Genomic DNA, 18095 nt, shown 5'->3' with positions numbered 1-18095 from the left:
TTGGATGCTAGGAACTGTGTTTACTGGAGGTGGTCAGCCAGGAAAGTCTGTCAGCCTGTCCTGGCCTCACAGTCAGGCTCTGATACACAGTCAGGGCCACACAGCGAGTGTGGCCACTCAGCACGAGTCACAGCAGTGGTCAGCCAGTCTCTGCCCCTCCGCTCAATCTGTGAGCCTGCCAGGCAGTCAAGCATCTCTCACCCTTGGACTCGACTACATGAGTGAGTTTCATCCATGCACACCGGGGGTCAGGGTCACAGTCGGCTGGCCAGTCAGCCAGCCAGCCAGTCAGTCAATCAGTCAGACTTAGTAACCCAGTCAGGGCTATGCGGTCAGATGTGGAAGCACAGCTGCGGTCAGTAGGTCTCCCTCCTGGCCCATCTCAGTCAGCCAGCAGTCAACTCAGTCAGTCAATCAGCCGGCAGGCAGCATTAGTCAGCCCATGTCAAACAGCCAGTCAATCACCAAGAAGTCACCTGTCACCTGGATGCCAATCAAAACCAGCCTGCCAGTCAGCACATTCCAGTCAGTCAGTACTTTACCCAGGCAGTCGGTTGGTTGGTCAGTTGGTCAGTCAGTAGGTTGTTGTCTCACATCAATGACTTTTTAGATTCAGTGACACTGCCACACCCACCAGTCAATGCAGCTGAGTAGCCAGTCCATTAGAGTCATCAGGCAGCCACCTGTCAGCAAGACCCCCCCCCCAGGCCATATGGAGCTGTCGAGGCAGATGAATTGTCAATAATTAAGACAGCTGTTTGGTCACACAGGCTGCTGGGCACAATCAGTTTCTGTCAGTTGATCTGTCAGTGACAGGCGGTCACACAGCCACATTCTGTGACTAACCTTAAGGAAACACCAGCCAGTCAGCCAGTCAGGCTCGAAGAATCAGGTGTGCAGTTGAGGCAGTCAACAGTCAGTCATCCAGCCAGCTAATCATCCAGGTGAGATGGTCACTCAAGGCTTTCAGGTAGGATCATAGTCAACAGGTTATTTATCTAGTCAGGTATAAGCCACCTACCTCACTAAATTAGGCAGGCAGGCTTGTAGGCAGGTAGTCAAAGCACTAAATGCCAGTAAATGCCTAGTTGACTGGTCAGTTTGATTTAGTCAGGCAATCTGCCAGTCACATACCCACCAAGCCCATTGTCATTAACCAGCAGGTCAACCATGTAGCCAGTGAGCCGGTCTCCCCTGGCCAGTCACCAATCAGCCAGGCTCAATCCACCAGCCAAGTGCCATCGCCTCAGTCAGTCCCCATTAGTCACAGACTCCCACAGGGTGGCCTGGTCAGACCCAATCACGGCTGCCTTGCCATAACGAAACACTCTGCCAGCCACCATTAACCAGTCATCTAACCTTGTGCCTTAACCCCATTAGCAATGTCCAGAGCTAGTGCTCCCCAGTGCACCTCCTCTCCTGATTCATCAGGAAGGCTGGGATGGTGGGGGAGTAAGCTGTGACATGTGACCCAATGGAACCACTTATCATCAGGGAAGCTAATGCCCATAGAGATAGGACTGGAGACCTTTGGGGCAGCTTTTTGCCACTGCCTCTTAGGTGTTCCTCAAGGGCTTCTTCAGAGCAGGGAGCCCCATTCCTACTTCATCTCTTCCCAGTGGAAGGGGTGAGGGGGGGCAATGAGAGCATGAGATGACTCTGACATCCCTGGGCTTCCTTTTGCTTCCTCCCCTCCCCCACTCCCTCTCCTTGCCTTGCTCCTCCATCATTACCTCCTACCTGCTCTGCCAAATAAATGCCTAACTCTCCTCTCCATCCCATCCCACTGTGCCACTCACCTCCCCTGTGCATATGCATGCATGCACGCAGGCATGCATGCCCTGCTTCTAGGCTTGCCTCCTCTTTTCAGAACATCCTGTTCCAGGCAGCCTGGGAGGAAACACTCTGGCCCCTTTGTGCTCCCTCTCACCCTCACGGTGCTTTCCGCTGCCCAGTGTGGTGTGCCCTCGAAGGACCCCCTCCTGAAGTGGGCATCAGTGACCTGGACGCGGGCTTTCCTGTAGCTAATCTTCCTCCTCCAAATCGTGTGGAGGAGAGGCGGAGGCGCCATGGCTGGCCTGGGGAGGAGGTGTCTTGCTAAGGTCTCCGTGTGGGCTGGGCAGTCCCTGGAGCAGGCAGGGCTCCCCATGGTGTGCTGGTTACCCTGCAAACACTGGCTGGAGTCCAGCTCCAGTCAGCCAGGATTTCTAGGGCTGCGGGGAAAAAACGTTCATGTCAGAAGGAGGAGGCTGCTTTCTGCCTGGATGATGTGTGCTCTTGGCGGAGGGGGCCCTGGATGCCTGCTAGGCTCTGAGCTCAGCTGCTCATTAGCCTTGTGACAACACTGGGCACATTAGTCAGCTTGGTAGAGTGCAGGTGCCTCCTCGTTGAAATGGAGATGAAAAGAGACCTAGCTTCTAGGGTCTGGGTGAGGATTTAATTAGTTCAGTTTGAAAAGGACTTAGGGCAGGGTTCCATTACTGCTAATCTGGAACTGTTTTCCAGGCAGGTAAATTGATGGCCCTGAAAAAAGGAGCTTCTAGAAGCTTCTCCCCATACCGCTTCTATCAATCTGGTTCTGAAACCCTCCATCCCATCATAGCTTCTAGGCACTGAGGTTCCCTGTGTGCCCAGTGCAGCCTGGTGTGCTGTTGATGTGTCTCCTTGCACCCCACAACAACCCCGTGCAGTCAACGCTGATGCTACCCCCATATATAGAGGGAGAAACTGAGGTTCTCGGAGTTGGACCAGTTTGCCTAAAGCTACAGGGAGTGAGTACACACCTCCCCTTGTATTGAAAGCCTCCTGTCTCTGCCCCCCAAACCCCCCATCTTTCCTCTCCAGGAGGACTTCTACCTTTAGCCTCCCTTACTTCCCTCCTCCCCTATCAACGGTGACTTCTTGCTCCCATTTGTTCCCACACTCTGGGGCTCTGCTCTTTGCTTCGTGTCCTTCAATATTTAGTCTTCCTTCTTTAGAAATTGAACTTCTAATTGCTGGGTGGGCATGTGCCCCTGGAATCAAGATGGTATTCCTCAGTCCTCCTTTCTGCCAAGTGAGCATGTGTGCCCAAGTCACAGCCAAGAAGCTGAGAGGCTGGATGGGGGGCCGGCTCCTCTTCACCTCCAGGCTGACAAAGGTGCCCGTGACTGACAAAGGCGCCTGCTCTGAGTGGTGAACTCCTAACCCCGGGACTGGCAAATGGCTGGCAGGGGACCTGTGGGGGTGCAGCTTGTGCCAGGGCAGCAGTGGGGTTCTGAGCATGGGCGGGGGTTTCAGTTTCCACTCGCCCCGGGGGAAACCAGTGCTGGCGCTGGGGTGGGAGGCCTGGCTAGAGGGCTCTGCCCTGAGAGGGGGGCAGGAAGTGGCCTGGGAAGCCACTTGCTGAGAGCAGGATCCCAGGGCGTCCTGAGACCTAAGGCTGTCCTCACCCAACGTCACTTTCCCCCAGTTCCCTCCGTTTCTCCCTCCCCTCCCCTCCCCCCCAACTCATCTCTCACCTTCCTTCTCCCTTGTCTGCCAGCTTCCCCGCTTCCCCTTTTCCTTCCTCTCTACCCAGTCCTCCCCCTTCGCTCCCCTGCTCTGCCCTTTCCCCACATCCTTCTCCTTTTCTGGGTCTCTTTCTCTGAGGTCCTTCATCTCCTTTCCTTTCACGTCTCCCTCCTCTCCCCTGTTTCAGGCCATTTGTCAGTTTTTGTCCCTCTGCCTGTTTCTCCCTCCCTCCCTTGCTCCTTTGCCTCCCCCTTTCTCCTCCTTTGCTCCTCCTCCTCCTTTAGAGACAGCCTCTTTTCTGGATGCTCATGCTGGGTTCCCAGAAGGACAATCCTGGGGCGGACTCCCTAGGAAGGGATGGAGTCTGAAAGTGCACCCCCCGCCCCCGGGTGGCCTGGCCTGGAGTGGGCAGCTGTAGACCACCCGCTACAGCTTTCTTCTTCCTCCTACAGCCTTGCTTGTTCACTCTCCAGCCTAACGCTGCCTCCAAGCCCTGCGTGCTGGTGGGACGGGACATGACATCTCTATGTTCCCTCACAGGGCCTTCTCCCCATCTTCTCTCGGGAGTTTGCGCGCAGAATCGAATTTACAGGGCTCCCTCCAGCCTCTGCCCACACTGACCACTCAGTAGATTCCAGCTCAAGTCTCCCAGGGTTACTTTCTCTAAGCCCCAGCCGGGCTGGTATTCTGTCTGTATCAGAGGGGAAGGCGGGGGCAGCCTCCTTAGGGACTCACATGGTGGTCTACAGCTGCCCACCCCAGGCCAGGCCAACTGGAGTGGGGGGTGCATTTTCAGACTCCATCCCTTCCTAGGGAGTCCTCCCCAGATTTTCCTTCTGGGAACCCAGCATGATCATCTAGATTTCATAGCATCCAGAAAAGAGGCTTTCTCTAAGACTTGTGGCAGCCCCGAAGGGCCTGGCTCCCTCCTGGGACACACTGAGAACAAGCCACAAACAGTTCACCTTCCTTCTGGTTCTTTCCTTGCAGCAGACAAAACGAGCGTTCACATAACATGGGAGGTCTTGGTTAAAAATGTCTACCTCTGCCTTCCTCTGCTCTCCTGCTGTGTCCTGGGTGAGGTGTGACACAGGAAGTGGGAGTACCCACCCACATGCTGGCTCCTGTTAGGATGATCACCTGGTTTCCTGGATTCTTCCTGGGATGCTTCCATTTGGAGACTCTTAGAGTTTTAGGATTTTTGGGAAACAGTGCCAGGGCTTTTGGGGAGGGTTGGGGTAAAGTGCTTTCTTTGCTTCAGATACACCCCTGTGTGAACCCTACCCCAGCTTTTACTCTCTCTGGTAGATATGTTAGGGGGGAAAGGATGTCCTAAAGCTAATTCCATACAGGTTTTGTGGACTCCACCCCCACCCCAGGCCAAAGCCAAAGACACTGGGAACTCCCAATCCCATCACCACCAAAGGGAAGGTGGCTGGGACCTGAGGGTGGGGTTAAGCAGACAGGTTGGTATAAAGCCAGACACATGGGCTTTGGGGGTCCCCCCATTTTGGCTCTCCGCCAGCTCACAGCGGTCCGGCCAGCTCGGAGAGTGACTTTGGGTTTCCAGGTCGGCGGATCGGGTAGGACGCATTAAAGACTTTATTTCCCTATTTTCTCCCTGAGTTGTACATTTTCCTTATTTCCTTTTCCCTTGTAAATAAACCTTTTATTAACCTTTTGTGTGTGTCTGTAGTGGAGTATTCATAAGTCCCTTGTGAGCACGTGGGTGAGGACCCACAGCCAGGCAACCCGTTCAATATCAGGGCTGTCCTATAACAGATACATGGGTGAAGTTTGTTGACAACATTAGTTGGTCAAGGATCAGGGTACAGTCCAGGCAGTGGCTATCAGTGGTGGCAGGAGCCACTCAGGAGTCTGGGGTGGGGATGTTGACCCAGGGATACTTCAGAACTCTGACTTGGCTGAGGAATTTGGATCTAGAAGGAATGTAGGGAGACATAGAAGCAACCTTTTGGGGGCTGGGGAGGTGGTAGGAGAAAGTCTTCTGACATCATGGGGCCTTGCTCAGAGAGAATAAGAGTAAAAGAACAACTCTTTACAGGCCCGGAATCCATGGGGATGGCGAGCTGTTAATCTAGAAACCTTCCCATTTACAGGAAGAACCTGAGGAGTCCACCTAGTGCCTCCTAAGGGGGTCTTCCCGGGGAAAGAATCTTGTAAGGGAACTTCTGCCCCCTCCCCCAAGCTCAGTGGAAGCCTTTCTTTATTTGGATTCACACTTGGCAGTGATGTGACTTTGTGGGGCGCCTGCAGGGTGGAAGCCAGCAGCAGAAGCCCTTAATTCCCAGACCTAAGGGGGCTTTGCAAAGATAGTACCTCTCCTGCTGAGCACAAACCCACCATTTTCCTCACTTCCAGGCTCCAAGGAGGAGGGTGTGAAATGTTCTTAGAGAAATCCTGCTGGGGTGACAAGACACAGAAGAAAAAGGCAGATGGCTCCCCACTGACCTCTGGACATCATCCAAGCAGCCTGCCTGCTGGATTAACAAAGGCCATCCTCATCCTGCCTCCAGGCACTGCTCTAGCCTGTGCCCTCACCACAGGCAGCCTGTTCCAGCCACTGGCGCTTCTTCAGTCCTCCAGCTGGTCTCCTGGCACTCTAAGCTGCCCCCTGCTACAGAGAACACTTTTCCCTTCCATCACCTCTAAGTCAACTCCTATACATACCTCAGGACTTAAGTGTCACTTCCTCCAGGAAGCCTTCCAGAATGCCTATGGATACAGGCAGTAGAACATAATTGTTAGGAGTTTAGGTGCACTCTGTTAGACTCTGATTTACTAGCTGAGTTTATTTCCTAGGGCTGCTGAAACAAAATGCCAGACGGGGGTGACTTAAATGAAATTTATTGTCTGGAGGTCTGAAATCCATGTCAGCAGAGTTGACTCTGTGGCTTGGAGATGACATACTCTTTATGCCTTTAGATCCTCGGTGCCGTGTCTCTGTGTTCAGATTTCCCATTTTTATAAGGACTTCAACCATACTAGGGCCTAATGGCCTCATCTTAATTTGATTACCTCTGTAAAAACCTGATCTCCAAATGAGGTCACAATTTGAAGTACTGGAGGTTAGTATTTTAACATATATTTTGGGGGTAACACAATTCAACCTGTAACATTTGCTATGTGACTTTGAGTGTGCTATTTAGCTTCTCTGAGCCCTCATCTGTTAAATAAGTATTGTTAAAGTGAGCAAAACTGCCCCAGGATGCTAAGGACTTTGGTTCAAGGCTTAGTCCCACTGGCCATCTGTGTGATCCTGAGCAAGTCCCTTTGTGTCTCTGAATCAGTTATCCAGTGCTACTAACTACTACTAACAGAGCACTGTAGGCGTAGCTACTTAAAAGGATAGCCATCTATATTTTGCTCATAAGTCTGTAGTTTGGGTGGGGTTCAGTGGGAAAACTTTTCTGAATTCCATGTGGTGAAGGTGGAGGCAGCTTAACTGGGGTTGGAAGAAGGACTTTGAAGATGACTCACACCAGTGGTCGGCGGTAGGTGCTGGTTGTGAGCTGGGAGCACAGCAAGAGCTGAGGTGAGTCCCGTGGTGATGCCACTTGGGCTTCCTCACAGCATGGTGGCTGGGTTCTAAGAGCAATTGTCCCAGGAGAACTAAGTGATGGGCGTATAGCCTTTTATGACCCAGACTTGGAAGGCTTCCTAGATTCCAGGGGAAGGGAACACGGGTACACACATGGAGTGGGGAATTGACTGAGCCTGAGTTCCTTTGGTATAAACATGTCCATTGCAGATGAAATAATGGCAGTGGCCACTTGCCTGGTGAAGGGAGTCTGCTGGGTGGTGGAGAGGATAACCCACCTAACAGCTAAGCCAAGATCCGGCAGACTCAAGATTTTCACAGACCTTGCAGGAATCCTGGTGTTGCATCGCACTTGCTGTGTCACCTTGGAAAACCCCTTCAATTCCCTGAGAGTTCAGCTCCCTCTCTGAAAAGGAGGCTAATAATAGCAATTTCATTGCCCATGTAAAGGAAGACTCTGCCCTGGGCTGGGTGCCTGGGGCACTCTCCACAGAAGAGTGTGTGCTTTTTCCTGTTCATCGCCTCCGAGAGGTCTAAGATGGAGGCCCACATAGGTGCTCCAAAAATGCTGACTAAGTGATCTGTTCATACAATGGCAGAAATGTACAGAGGACCTGTGGCATGAAAGAATGAAAGAGTAAGTGAATGTTTTCTGTGTTAGTCTGGGTTTCCTCAGAAGCAGATTCTGAGGTAAAAATTTGAGAGGACCTAAAAAACCCTGGTAGGTGTGGGATGAGACAGGAAGGGGAAGCTGCCAAAGTGGGGTATGTTAATAAGCAAGTTAATGCTACTGGGTCTCCTGGGAGAAATCGTGGAACATGCCTTGGAATTATCTCACTTGAGATGTGAGGAAGGTGGGTATTTGATCTCTATCTCCCATTTGTCATTGCTTGAGGCTACTCCTGGGGTGTTCACTGTGATTCTCTGCATGGGCACTTGCTCCTGAGGCCAGGAGTTCCCATGGACAGAGGGTTGGGGTGCTTGCTTAAGAAGCCTTTGGGTATTGGGCTTAGGTGAGGCACTTCAGGCTCAATATGGGCTCTGAGTCCTGGACATCAAAGGCAAAGATATGATTCTGCACATGACCTCCAGGCATCCATTGGCCTTCACCCTGAAAACCTGCATCATTCCTAATGAAGGGCAAATCTCTGACTGGAGTAAGCCTTCCTCATGTCAGCACCTTCTCTAGCTTTTCCTCCCCAATTTTCCTAGCAGGGCATGCCACCTGAAACTGAAGAGTTCAGCCTAGTTGGGGAATTGTGGGCAGGTCTGCCAGGAGTTGGTTTTCAGATATTTAAAGCATTTGGCCAAAGGCAGGGCTTCCCTACACTGTTGTCTGCTGGGTGGATACAAGGATCTTGGCCTGTTTGTCCAGGTGGGGCTCTGAGTTGGCTGGAGGAAGGGGCAACAGTGAAAGCTGGAGTCACCCTTTCCTGTGGGATGAGGGAATGGGCCTTCTGCTTAGCATAAGGCAGACATGATATTCACACTGGACTTAGAGTGAGGCTTGATTTCTGATCCTGGCGGTACCACTTTCTGGCAGGGCCCTTGGGCAAGTTGCTTTCTTTGCCATACTCATTCTTCTGCATTTGTAAAATGGGCACCATTCTTCATACCTACCTCACAGGGCTAGTATGAGTAGGACATTAGATCTGGATGGCTTTGATAATAATGGGATGGGGCTAAGAATGCCTCCTCAAGTCAGCTGGAACCCAGGGCTTCTTGGGACTTGGAGGATTCAAGTCCTTGATGATGGTGATTCACATACACTCTTGGTCTTGATGTTGGGGTCCACACAGCAGTCTTAGCACTGGGGGCACAACTGAAGTTGCCCTCAAGAGAGTCCAGCCAATGAACATTGATGGAGGGAGGCTGCAAAAGAGAATACCTCCGTGGCCAATGCCTCAGGCAGATTCAGAAGGCCATGCCACACCCCCTTGGAGAACTCAACACAGAGAGACTGGGCAGAGCAGGAAAGGCCCTGTGTCTGCAGGCAGGGCAAAGCCACAAAATGATGACTGTCTTTCCTCACAGCAATAACGAGCCTTCAGTGAGGATCTGCTGCATACCCGGCACCCAGCGGGTGCTCGCCACAAAGTTATATTTCATCTTTGTGGTAAAGAAATGAGGAAGGAACTATTATTGTCTTCATTTTACAGATGAAGAAATCGAGGCTCAGAATGGAGCAGCAGGCCTCAGTGGCACAGAGCTATGAAGAGCAGAGCTGGGATAAGAACCCATGTCTGTGTGACTGGATCTTCTTCACGAACATCTTGAAATAAAAAATAAACTGAGAAGGTCGTATAGGATGCAGATAGAATAGCTGGCACAGAGGGCCAGAGAATTCTCCAGCGTGACCTGCTGCACAATTTGTTGGACACTGTACAAAACAAAAATACGACCCCTTGTTAAACAATGACTGAGAATTTCAAGATGGTGGCAATAGTGCATTAAACTGAGTGTGGGGCCCTGCTAAGTGTGGGCCCAGGGGCTGCTTGGGTCATGTGCACACGAGGTGGTCCTGTTCCTGCTTCAAACAGCTAGTGGGTAGAGATGGGGGTCCCTCTGGCAGGGTCAGGGGACCTGGTTTGAATCCTGGATTCCCAGCTCCTCCTGATCACCTAGAACATGATCTTTAAGCCGTGTGAGCCTCAATTTCCTTATCTGCAAAACGGGATGGTGTTAGTTTTTGTTTTCTAGTACCGTGATGTGGAAATAAAAGTCATACAGGTAACACCTCAAGCACAGTGCCCGACCTATAGAAGGAAACAGCAATACCAGGTCAGGGAGTCCTCAGTCTCTGCCCCCACCTGCTCCCCTGGGTTCAGACCCCAGGGAAGGGCCAGCTCACAGCTGTCCTTACCTCTGAGCTGCAGCACAGCAGGGACTGAATCTTGGAGGCTGCAGCCTCCCAGCTCTGGCAGCCCCTCCTCCCTCCCCATCCCCCAGGCTTTAATGAGTTTAGTATTTTCATCAAATCATTCTTCCTACAACACAGGGCCAGGGAGGCTAAAAATAGCTTCCAGTGTCACATGACTGCTCCAAATGCGGAGGCTCCCAGCAAAGGTACCATTGCAACTCCCTGTTTCCTAGGAAATGAGAATCATTGTGATGCCTGACGCCAGGCCTCCACCCACGCAGCCAGGGCGGCTAGCAAAGGCACATTGTTTCCTGTGACATCCGTGTGTGACAAGCGGAGGCTGGGGACATGGGGGCGGCCGAGCCCCAGAACTGGCAGCTCCCTGGCTTGGTACCCTCGGCTCTGTTCCAGAAGCTCCCCCTTGTCTTCCGGAGGCCAGGGTTTCACAGCAAGCCTTCCTCACCTGGACCTCTGTCCCCAACCCTTCCATGGGACCTGGCGGGAGAGCTGGATTTTCGTCTCGGCTACCTACACTCCTGGCTCCCTGTTCCCCTGTCAACAACTTGCAACTAATGGTATTTTATTATTTGGTCAGGAAAACAAATCTGTTGACAAACAACTCTTCGTGGAAACCTGGCTGGGTCCCTCCCACCCTCCTCCCTGCAATATAACTCCCAGAGACCAGTCTCAAGACACCCAAACTTGGGTGTATCACAGTCACCTGGAGCACTTGTGAACATTGCAGGTTACTCATCCTATAGGGCTGGGATTGGGCCCAAGAGTTTCCCTTTCCAGATAGTTCCCACTCTATTCTGGTCTGTGCTCCTCGACCCATATTTTCCCCAGTTCCTTCCTTCTCTCACTGCTTCTTGAAGCAACCTTATGTTCCTTTTAGTCGCCATGCCCTACTCTGTGCTCAATAAGACTTTCTGGCTTCTGGGTCTTGGCTCCAGGTCTTTCCTGCTTCTTCTTGGCTAAGGAGAAGCCATGCTTTAACTGTAAGGAGCAAGAACAACACTTTGATCAATAACCAACCACATATGCCTCGCTCTTCACAATTCTATGTGGCAATCACTATTTTCTCCAGAAAACTGACATTCAGATGGAATTCACAGAGCTAGAAGACAGCTGGGATTTAAGGTGACCCACAGGTGAGTTAGAGCTCATGTGACTCCTTCAGGAAGCCTTCCTAAAACTTCCAGGCTGGATTTTGTATGCCTTCTTAGAGCCCATCCACATTTCATGGGTATCTTCAGTGATGTCCTGTTTCCTGCAGAAACAGTGATATATTGATGAGTCTGTTTTCTTGATTAGACTGTTGCTTAAAGATATGCAATTTATCCTAATCATCACAGTGCCCCGAGTGCCTAGAACAATGATCATGATCATTAGTAGTGCTCAATCAACTCTAACTTGCTGGCTGACTGAGTAGTAGTTGTACAAATGTTTGTTGAATGAATGAATAAATGATGGCTGCCCAACCACTATTAAGTGAATGCATAAACAGAAGGTACTCATTGCTGCACAAATGAATGAGATATTAAATTCTCTACATATGTTGGTTTCTTGAACCAATTAATAGTAGCAGCTAATAGATGCTTGCTGGATAAATGAATGAATACATGAATGACTAGTAGATTCCTATTAAATGTCTATTGCCTGATTAAGAAGATGAATGGTATGATGGGTAGAAAGGGTTGGGCTGGTAAATGGATGGATAGTTGGTTGGATGTTGGAATGGGTGGACAGGGAGGTTGGTGTATAGATGGATGGATGGGCAAATAGATGAAAGAATGAGTGGGTGGGTGGCTACATGGATAGATGAGTAGATGGATAGATGGGTAGATGAATGGATGGGTGAATAATTGGAGAACTAGGTGGCTGGATTGGTGGATGGCTGGGTAGATAAGCAGGTTGGAGGTTTGGCAGGTGGTAAGCAGGACCATGACTTTGGTACTGGGGTACTCTGTGTGATCCCACTTCTGCTAGATAGGAAACAAAGAGTGAGCTATTCAGAGAACCCTAGGGCACATGGAGATTGTCTCAGCAGGGCAGTCTGGGGATTCTCTGCCACCTGCTAGGGCTCAGGAAGCCAGAGAGGTGATGCAGCAAAGCATAGGAGCGGACTGAGGACCTGTTTCAAATGTCAGAATGTCTCCCAGCTGCAAGATGGGGGCTTGCTATTTGTCAGGATCCTCAAGCACTGGTTCTAATGACTTGTTATTTTACCTCTTTTGACATGGTTTTTGGGAGGAGATGGAGGATGGGAGTGGTTGGGAGGGGTACGGAACTTGGCTGAAAGCTGGAGACCTGTGCTTGGCAATTGATTTCACTAACAAAGCAGCAGTGAATTAAACTCGATGTGCCAGGTGTGGATCAGAACCTGGAGGGCCGGACGCCCAAGCTGAGCCAGGTGCAGCTCAGCTGGGAGCTCCTTCTGGACTGGCTGGTACCTTCAAAGAATCTAGAACATCTGAGCCAAAACTTAGATGGATGTCTGACGATCTGGGAAAAGCAGGTTATTAACTAGAAAATTACTTCATTTTGATTTAAATGAAATGACTAATTGTGTGTGTGTGTGCGTGTGTGTGTGTACACACTATATATAGAATGCTATATAAATAAATGCTTTACCTAAATTATCTCATTTCATCCTTGTAATAACCCTTTGAGGCCAACTGTCATTTTTTGTCATCTTTCTTACTGTACAGGTGAGGAACTGAGGGTCAAAAGTTGTTGTAGTGGTTTAAAAACGTCTTCAAATTATTGAAGATGTGAGTTTAATTCCCTGTCCCTAGAATATGGACTGAGATTAGCAACTTGATTCTGCAGAATACAATGAGGTCGAGATGTCCCCTGTGACTTCTGAGGTTGGATCGGGATAGTGGTGTAGCATTCTCCTGGCACTGTCTCTCTCGGGACCTGTGCCTTTGGAGGCCTGCATCTCCCTGACAGTCGGGCTGCCTGGAAGCCATGTGCTGCAGATCCCAAGTGGGAGACACACAAGGGCAGAGAGAGCCTCAGGGAATCCCAGCTGTCCTAGTGCTATCAGTTTGAGTCTGCCTAGCTGTGGCACCAGACACTCTCGTGAGGAAGTCACGGTGGTGACCCCATCCCAGCCTGACTGTAGTTGCACAAAGGGCTCCGAGGGAAAACTGTCCGACTGAGGCCTGCCATCCCCAGGACCATGAGCGATAATATTCATATGACTTGTGAGGAGTGGGGTGGCTTGTTCTGCTGCCATAACTGGAGCAATGATGAAATCAACTGTCCCAGACAGGGTAGCAGGAAAATGGTGCAACCAATATTTGAGCTAAGAAGCCACACATTTGACCAGTAAAGTAAGTCAGACTTGCCTTCATAGTTTTGCCCATTAATTTTATCTACCCACTGCATGGACTGACAGGGCACTAGGCTCAACCTTGTGGAGTTGGGGGAGAGTCAATTAAGTAATTCAAGTGAAGCATTGTGTGTCATGCTTGGAACATATTAAGTTGACCATCTTAGTTAATGGCAACTCTCCTCAACAGAACCTCAGCCATAACCTTGCCATCACGCCCTTGGTTGCTCTCCTTCTCTCACGTCCTGCATCTAACATGTCTATTTGGTGCACTGCAAATGGATCTGCAACTACCTCCCCATCAAATACCTCCCTGACTCCTTTCCTGCGATGCTCACCCGACTTGATTTACTCACCCACAGGGTTCCTTGCTACCATCTAAAGCACTAATATCTTCTTTCTTGTTCACCTTGTTTACTATGACTTCCTCCATTACAATGTAAACTAACAGGTATAGAGGTTTTTGTTTGCTTTGGTCCTTGCCCCAGGATAGGGCCCAGCACGTAGGTGCTCAAAAAAATACTTGCTGAGTGAAGGAATAACTGTTGGCTGCTATTATCAGGAGGCCAGTTACTTCAGGTGAAGAAGGACAATGCAGCAAAGGTTGAGAGGCAATGAACTTGAGCGGTGTGAGCTGTGGTCCATTCTTGAGATTTGGTGGGGGAGTGGTCTGTGGAGGGAGGGGAGATGGCATTGGGGTAATGCATAAGGTGGAAGTGCTGCCGGGATACCCACAGGAGATCTAGGTCACAGACAGACATGGAGTCTGGAGGTGTGGTGAAAGTCCAGCATGGAAGAACCCTGGAACCCCCCAGAGGTCTGTAAGGGCAGAATGCTTGGGAAATGGAGATGGAGAGTAAAGAGAACAATGAGAATAGAGAGAAACAATGAAAACAGGGTTCCCCACTCCAATGCCCACAGGACTCAGGCTCAGTTAGGTGACATTCGGGAGCAGTGGGGTCTGTGGCAAACGGAAGTACCAGTATACCACTGCTGGAAGAAAATGGAAACTCGCTTGATTTTCACTGGATTATTCCCATTTTGGAAGATAGGCATGGGCTTGTAAGAGCTTCGGGTTTGCCTAGGGAAGCCAGAATCTAGATTTTTATGTGAAATTTCCTGTTTTGGTGGGACAGTTTACTCAAATTTTGCAAAAATGCTGCATGGGCCAAGTAATCTGCATCTATGGCTAGATTCAGCCCATCAGCTGGGCAATCAATTGACAACTTCTGGAGAAGAGTAATGAGGGAAAGGGCCTGGGACAAGCTTTGTGGGGGATGGAGTCACAGGGCTGCTGTCTGACCAGAGGCTGGGTTCTAAGCAGGAAGGGTATCAGAGTGTGACATCATGGCAGAGGTGGGGTGGGCGGAAGCATGAGTTTGAGAGCAGAAATTTGGTCCCAGAGATTGCACAAGGATTGTAATAATATGCTGTGCAATGGTGGGGGCAGAAGCCAGACTTCTTTCGGTTTGGAAGCCATCTTCCTGTACTAAAAAGTTCCACTTTCCTTACAAGGGACAAGGAAGAGGAGGCAGATGGAGGTTTCTTTGCTCTTCTAGGACTGCCCCTATAAGAGAATGGGTCCTGAACATACCACCCATGTGAGACAATTTGCCCTAGTCTGCTCGGTCAGACATCTTACAGGGGCCTCCCAGGGTATTGCAAATCACAGACAGTTTCAAAAGTGAGTGTTAAAGATGTCAGAATAGAAGAGGGATTCATCGCTCCCACTTCCAAGTTCTGTGTCCAGTGCGGGGCCTGGATGACACCATCACTTCACATTGGAGTCAAAGCCCTAAGCAGAACAAAGCACTGCCCGCAGAATTCCCCACGTGGATGGTGTGTTCTCTGGGCCACCATCACGGTAACCACCAGCCACAGGTGCCTAGTGAATATGTGAAATGTTTGTGTAGCTGAACAGCTGGAGCTTTTATTATTTAATTTAATTTAAAATTAAATTGAAATAGACTCATGGGGATAGTGGCTGCCATACGGGACGGAGCAGGTATAGAGGTCTGGAGGAAATGGTTATGATTATAGTGATAACACTGTCCCTGCCTCCTGTCTCTGCTGCCCCTCCCCCAAGAGGAGGGAGGCCAGCAGGGCCCCCGGTTTCCCGGGCAGGGGCTCTTGCACAGGCATAGTATCTTGCTATCTGGGACTGGACTGCCAGCTGGGCTGCTCCTGTTGTTCAGGGCCTTGTGGACATCCTGGCCTCTCTCCTGTCTGCTTCAGGGGCTCTTTGACACTCTGGTCTTACCAGGCCAGCAGACAGCTGGACAGAGGCCAGGGCTCAACGGCTGGAGAAGCATGAGGACTGCTGGCCTCATGCGTCAGCTGTTACCTGCTCGAGGCCTCTGCTGCCTGGGCAGAAGTCCAGCTCACAGTAGAAGCACTCCTTTCCTGCCCCTGGTCTCTCATGTGAGTCTGTCTCCCAAAGTGTCTTTGGGACAGATGTGTGCATGGCTGGGGAGGGCATGCAGCTCTGGTTTTGGAGAAGCCTTCCTGAGTTCCTAGAACATTTGTATTGAATAAGGTCTCAAGCACCTAATAATGTTATTTTCTGATTTTTATCTTCCGGTATTCTAATGTAAAAAAAGAATTTCATATACAATATAAACATTCCTTTATATAGACACGTATTTACACACATACATATGTGCACATACAGACACACATATACACATACATGCATGTACCCATATAAACACATGTACATATGTATACACATATACACACAGGCACACAACAAGGGGTGTTTATTCCCCTAAAGGGATCATGCTGCTTATATTCCTCTGTAGCTCGCTTACTTAGCATGCCTTGAGGAATCTTTCCATGCTTTCATTTTCATGGAGACAATCCCCATTCTTTTTATTAACTGCACTGAATTTCCTGTATCCATGAGGTGTGTCTTTTGTATTCACTCCTGTTGATGAATATTTGGGCTTTCTGTAGGTTTCAGTAGCACAAACTGTTGAAGTATATTCTTGTATATACGAGTGTGAAGGTAAGCACACACACATGCACGCAGACACATGACACAGAGTTGTATAGTCTGGATCGCTGTTCCAGACTTGGCGTGAGCAGCGGGCCTCCCTATCCCACTGACTGGCTTGGGGCTTGCCTTCCTGATGGAATGGGGCTAGTGAGTGGGTTGGAAGTGGCCAGTTTTGAGGCTCTACTTGTTCCTCTTGTGTTCCTGCCATTACCATGAGAATAACATTTCCCAAGGAGCTAGTGGTTTGAGAAGGGCTGTGGCCAAGCCTGGATAAGCCAACCCCGGCTAAGCTGCAGGCAAGTAAGCTAGAAAATAGATGTTTTTTTGTGCAGTTGAAATTTCAAGGTTGTTATGGAATAAAAGTGTTTTGACACAAGAGTGAATGCTGGGAGTGTTCAATATTTTTCAAAATATTTAATGACATGCCCTTTGATCCAGCATTCAGCTCCCAGGTGCTAGCCTACTGAGATACTCTACTGCAGACATATGAATACCACTTGGTAAGAGTGTCTTGAGTCCTGCTTGATGGATGGGACTGTTTAGGCAGTGAGCGGTAAAGTTATTTAGCAGCTCCACGAGGTACCAATGGGGGACTGGGCCACCTCTGTGCAGAGAGACAGCTCCAGGGGGACAGGACCTCTAGTTTCCCCTGCGTGGGCACCCCCTGGCCTATCTGAGACCATAGATCATTTATGTGAGAACCTTCTGGTTGATCATTTGGGAATCTTTCCCCCACAGGACCTGCAGCTGGGGTGAACAGTTCCAATCCCTAACTGGCTGCTGGGGGTCCCAGAAGACAGAATGCCTGGAGAGAGAGTCATTCCCACTGGATTGAAGTGGACTGTTTTCCATTCACCCTGCAGACAGCAATCTTGTTTCACCAAAGAACTGCATTTTTCAGCCTCTTTTTTCCCTGATCCTCCAGCAGCCTCTGGCTGGGGTCATGCGGGTCTCCTTGGGTAGGAAGATGCCCAGGTCCACTTGGGTTCCTGCTCCTAACTTGGTCACTCCCCAAATTTATTTTTTTTGTGGGGGGAGGGGAGAAGAAAGTGGACTAACACACAGGTCTATGGACACCTCTGCAGAAAAATATGTCTTTTGTTGGGGGGAAGTCCAGATGGAATCTTAGAGCTGGGAAATACATCTGTTTGCTCGCTGTCCCCACTCGTCTCTCAGTTCATCTGTCACTGTTAGCGCCGTGCTGATAATTCTGTCGAGTTGGAGTACTTGCCTGGCTTGGCAGTGAGCTGCGTGGAGAAGTACTTTTTCCCCAGCAGAAGTTCATCACGGCTGTGGTGAGTTGTGGTAGAGGCCGTGTGGAGTTAGGGCAAGGGAGTGGCTCCATGGAAGGGTTGGGGCCATGAGGATCCTCATACCCAGCCGTGATTATGGCAAATGAGTTTCAGCCTGCAGCGCTGCATACCTGCAGGGGAGAGACCTGCTGAGAAACTGCTCACCACCACCCCGGGATGCCCCCTCCAGTGGCAGCTGCTCCATCCCACACTTTACTAAGGAATCTTCCCCATCAGGTGAGGGCTGAAGGCCCATTCTGTTTTAACTTCTGCTCAGTAATTCAGCAGCCATGGCAGCGTGCTGGGGGGGGTGGTTGTGATTTAATCAGCACAGGCACAGGCTGATCCTCCCCAAGCTGGTCAGTGGTGCATGATGTGCCAGGCACAAAGCTCTGCCCACCTGGTACAAACAGGTGCACCTTCCCTTTGCGAAGGGACAGGGAAAGTCACTCATTTCTTCCTCAAAGCATTCATATGAGATACTGTTATCACCATTTTACAGATAAGGAAACTGAGGCACAGAGGAGTTAAGAAGCTTGCCCAAGATCACA

General features: G+C 50.1%; 1 long non-coding RNA gene across 1 annotated transcript; it reads left to right on the top strand.

Moving 5' to 3' along the window:
• Nucleotides 1-10233: 10233 nt before the first annotated feature.
• Nucleotides 10234-17408, top strand: LOC119253092 (uncharacterized). Its single transcript, XR_005126986.2, has 3 exons — nt 10234-10489; nt 10868-11065; nt 16991-17408. It is a non-coding gene; the product is annotated as an uncharacterized LOC119253092 (long non-coding RNA).
• Nucleotides 17409-18095: the final 687 nt, after the last annotated feature.

The sequence above is a fragment of the Talpa occidentalis genome, unplaced genomic scaffold (genome assembly GCF_014898055.3).
Source record: "Talpa occidentalis isolate TD23 unplaced genomic scaffold, MPIMG_talOcc4v2.1 talOcc4.10, whole genome shotgun sequence".
In the NCBI taxonomy this organism is placed as follows: domain Eukaryota; kingdom Metazoa; phylum Chordata; class Mammalia; order Eulipotyphla; family Talpidae; genus Talpa; species Talpa occidentalis.
Note: the sequence above shows the minus strand (reverse complement) of the source record. Positions and strands in the feature narration are given on the sequence as shown.